The 4,915-nt window shown below is 47.9% G+C and overlaps 1 pseudogene; it reads left to right on the top strand.

The window, feature by feature from the left end:
* The first annotated feature begins 1,588 nt into the window (after nucleotides 1-1,588).
* LOC107738041 (uncharacterized) lies at nucleotides 1,589-3,140 on the top strand (annotated as a pseudogene).
* Nucleotides 3,141-4,915: the final 1,775 nt, after the last annotated feature.

Consider the following 4,915-nt stretch of genomic DNA (forward strand, 5'->3'; position numbering starts at 1 on the left):
CAGAGGGGAACATAGTGAGAAAAAGTGCACAAGCAGTGTCACCACACAGCTCCCTTCACTCATCTCTCACAGGTTCAATAAAGTCTTCGACCCTAGTGTTACCCAAAACACACACACAAAAAAAAATCAAACGAATCACATGAATTCGTTAATAACAGAGGAACATCTCTCTGCAACCCCACATGTTGCTTCTACGTTGTCTACGAAATGGCGCCATTGTACCACAAATGAGCGGACCGGCCGAACTAACAGCTCTAAGATACCAAGATGGCGCCGACACTGATGGCTGCCTCCATGGCGTGCTCCGCAGTTGTTTTTATGTTTTTGTTAGCAGTTCTCCGGTCTGTGTGGGGACTTTAGCGAATCATGTAACAGCTTGGCGGGCTGTGTAAGCTCCCAAATGGGTGATTCACACAATAACGAGGGGGTACAGACTTCAGTTTTCCACAACACCCCCGCGTTCCAACAGAGTTCTCAAGAAGGGGGCGATTCGAGTGGTACCTCCACACTTAAGCAGTCAGGGGTTGTACTCGCGATATTTCCTAGTTCCAAAGAAAGACGGTTCTCTCCGTCCGATCCTGGATCTCAGAGTGTTGAACAAACATTTGAGGAAATACAATTTCAGAATGTTAACACACGGGTGTCTCTTACGTTCAATAAATCAGAACGACTGGTGCACATCGATCGATCTGAAAGATGCTTTCTTCCACATAAGCATTTATCCTCCGCACAGGAAATTCCTTCTTTTCGCCTACCAAGGCGTGTGCTACGAATTCACAGTCCTTCCCTTTGGGGTGGCTCTCAGCCCTCAGACTTTCAGCCTGTGCGGGGAGGCGGGTCTGGCCCCACTGAGAATAGCGGGGCTCAGGATCCCCGTCATATATAGACGATTGACTGATTATAGCCGATTCAAGAGAGAAAGTGATGCAAAACACTGCCTGTGGGCTCGCTCATGTCACAGCGCTCGGTTTCAGTGAATGTGGGCAAGAGCAATTTCACTCCGGGCCAGAATGTGATATTTCTGGGTCTGGAGCTGAATTCCATTACGATGCGCGTGCGCTTGTCGCAAGAGCACATTCTCTCTTTCATGAATTACCTCTCGCAATTCAGGGAAGGAGCGAGGGTACAGTATCGCACATGTCTCAGACTACAGGGTCTTATGGCTTCGGCTATCCATGTCCTGCCTTTGGGCCTTCTGAGAATGAGGGCGTTCATGAAGTGGGTTTTATCTCTTCATCTCAGCCCATTACGCGATCTCTGCCGCTCTGTCAGAGTTCTACACTCAGGGGACCCCCCTCGGGGCCATCAAGTTGCGGAAAGTGGTAACGACAGACGCGTCCTTAACAGGATGGGGAGCCACTCAGGAGGGCAGAACAGTGAACGGTGTGTGGCCGAGCACACTCCACTCAGCCCACATTCATTATTTGGAGCTCCTTACTGTTTGGAAGGCTCTAAAATATTTCCTGCCCCACCTGCAGGGACATCATGTGCTTGTGCTTTGCGACAACACCACAGCCGTGGCTTATATCAACCGCCAAGGTGGGATGTGTTCCTCAAAGCTTCATGCTCTAGCTCACAAGCTGTTAGTATGGAGCAGGTGGCACTTTTTGTCGTTAAAGGCGACCCATGTCCCGGGCATTCTGAACAGGGGTGCAGACCTTTTGTCGAGGGGGAACCCACTTTACGGAGAATGGCGCCTCCACCCTCAGATAGTGGGTCTGTTGTGGAAGAGGTTCGGTCAGGCGGGCGTCGATCTCTTCGCCTCGTGCAAAAATGCCCACTGTCCTATGTACTTCCCGCTACGGGGCGAGGATGCCCCCCCTCGGCGTGGATGCACTGGCCCAACCATGGCCCAAGGTGCTGCTCTACGCATTTCCTCCGCTCTGCCTAATAACTCCTACTCTGGCCAGGGTGAAAGATCAGAGCCTGACTCTGATTTTGATAGCACCCAAATGGCCCAAATCTCCATGGCTGGCAGAGATAATCCCTCTTCTGTATGCCCAGCCGTGGCCCCTCCCATTACGCACAGACCTCCTTTCCAAAGCGAACGGGGAAATCTACCATCCTCACCCGGACAGGGTGGCCCTCTGGGCATGGCCCGTGAGAGGGCAAACTTAAACACATTGGGTCTCCCCCCACGTGCTGTTGCTACTATTCAGAATGCTAGAGCCTCTTCTGCACGCTCCCTTTACGACTGTAAGTGGCGTGTGTTTGAGGAGTGGTGTGAGGGGCGTCAGCTGATATCATATCAGTGCTCAGTCGCTGGCATTTTGGGGTTTTTGCAATACCTTATCGATGGTGGGAAATCCTTCTCCACTATTAAGGTTTACTTAGCGGCTATCGCTGCATGTCACGTTGGGTTTGATGGCACCACGGTGGGGCAACATCCCCTTATTCGTAGATTTATGAAGGGTGCCCGCCATTCCCTTCCAGTCACTAAAAGGGTAGTTCCAGAATGGGACCTCTCCATGGTGCCGGAGGCCTTGTCTCAACAACCTTTTGAGCCCCTGGGAGATATCTCCCTTAAACTTCTGTCTTTCAAGACAGCTCTACTCCTGGCCTTGGGTTCCGCCAAACCTGTCAGTGATTTGCACGCACTCTCTGTTCATCCCTCGTGCACTAAATTCTCTCTCAGTGGAGAAAAGGTCTTTCTCAGGCCTAATCCGGCCTTTATGCCTAAATGCTTTCCAGCTTTCACTTGTGAGGTGCTTGAGCTTTCCGCTTTTCACCCTCCTACATTTTCCTCGGTGGAGGATCAGAGGCTGAATGCTTTGTGTCCTGTTCGTGCCCTGTGGGTGTACATCGACAGGATCAGCCCTTACAGAAGAAGTGACCAGCTCTTCATTCCTTGGGCCCCCCTGAACATGGGGAATCCCATTTCTAAGCAACGCCTCTCTCATTGGCTTGTGGAAGCCATCTCCTTGGCTTATCAATCTAAGGGAGTGCGGCCTCCAGGGAGCCTCAGAGCACATACCACTAGGGCCATTGCGGCCTCCTGGGCCCTATTTAAAGGGGTTTCCTTGCAAGACTTTTGTGCCGCTGCAAGTTGGGCCTCACCACATACATTTGTCAGATACTACTGGCTTGATGTTACCCAGACCCCGGTAGCTCATTCTGTTTTAGGTGTGGGTTCTTCATAGCCTTGTGCTCTTAGACTCTCTACACCTTTTAAGCCTGGGTTGTCCAGCTCGGCTTATTCATGTCATTAAGCAGGTCATCTGTACCCTCCCCTGACATAAATTATATATTTATATATATGTATATCTATAATATACTCCTTCAGCATGAGGTCTGTGTCAGGTTTTGTATGCATGTTACCACATGTCATTCGTTATGGTGGGTATTTTGTTCCCACTTTTTGGGGGGTCTGATACTTGGTGACGTGTGAAGTACCGCCTTTTCAGGTGACCGTCCTCTGGCTTACAGGGCCTCGCTTTGAGTGAATTGGGCAATCGGGGAGTTGTCCATATCTCCCATAGGTGGATCTCGAACACAAGATGATGAAAGAGAACAATAGGTTACTGTTCGTAACCCCGGTTCTCTGAAACATCGAGTGGAGAGATCCACCAAGTTTGTCCTGCTTGCTGCATGAGAAGCGAATATGCTCACTGAGGAAAGGTAGCGCGTACAGGAGCTTTTATGCGCTCAGTTAAGGGGCGGTCCCTTACCTGCCATTGGGCATGCGCTCCTGTCTGTCAAGCCAGACTTGGTGCAATTGGATGCTTCCAGGCACGGATGCCCTTCCCATAGGTGGATCTCTCCACTCTATGTTTCAGAGAACCGGGGTTACGAACAGTAACCTATTGTTTCCCAGAGCGCAACAAAAATACGCACTGGACCGGTTGCCATACCTCTGTCACCAAAATCCATTTATTACAGTTTCAACTTTGGGTGCTTTTGCTTTTCTTTGAGCGTTTTCACTGTGTGAGAAAATGGACGTGTGGCGTGAGAGCGTTAGAACTGTGTCAACTGCGCAGGTCTTACGAGTCACGTTGAATGCATGCGAGTTAACAGCCCTGACTGGGCAACTACACAGCACATCCATCCCATAACAGTAGCCTAAATGAGTAAATTATCCCTCAAACTAATCTGCATGAAACATTTGGTAAAATTTCACATTACAGTCAAAGTTCTAAATGTTTACAAAAAGAATATTAAGAAGAATAACAGGAAAAACCTGCAGCTTTTTTGCATAATTGGCCCCTAAAATGGTATATTTTGACTTCATTTGATGCTGGCGTACTCAGAGTGCTCTGCCATGACAGTCTGTTTGTGAGCTGGTTTGGTGTCAGTCTTAATATGGACAACAGAAGAATATGTCACCTCATCCTGGAGAGACAGGAAAAGACATATTTAGTTAAAAATATCTGCATGTACATATGCATTTATGCACACAGACACTCTGACTGACCACATTTTCATCCTGTTTTAAGTTTTCTCCTTGAGTTACACTTTTAGGATTTACATCACCCTAAAGAAAGAGATGACATGATCAGAACACACTTATACATGCTGCTCTTTATTTCATTCAGCTTGTAGACACACACACTGGAAGTGTAACATTAACATATTAAATAATTTTCAGTTTCAGTGTATTTGTGCTTACCTGTTTCTCATTTTCACTACACAGCACTAGTCCATCATTGGTTGTCTTTTGGACGTCTCTTCTTCCTTGAAAGTAAAACATCTCAGTGAAAATGCTGTGCAATATTAATTTGAGCGGTTTAACTTTATCGTAAAAACATGGGTTTTGAGAGCTCATTCTCATTCCAGTGTGTATCGTTATATTACCATCACATGTACTGTATTGTTGTGTTTTTGCATACCTCTGCATTTCCAGTAGATCAATGCCAGTACAGCCAGTAACAAAACTACTGGAAGCACTGACCGCAGAATTAAGACAGACAGAGTATAG

This window comes from Sinocyclocheilus rhinocerous, unplaced genomic scaffold (assembly GCF_001515625.1).
Source record: "Sinocyclocheilus rhinocerous isolate Xijiao unplaced genomic scaffold, SAMN03320098_v1.1 scaffold461, whole genome shotgun sequence".
In the NCBI taxonomy this organism is placed as follows: Eukaryota; Metazoa; Chordata; class Actinopteri; order Cypriniformes; family Cyprinidae; genus Sinocyclocheilus; species Sinocyclocheilus rhinocerous.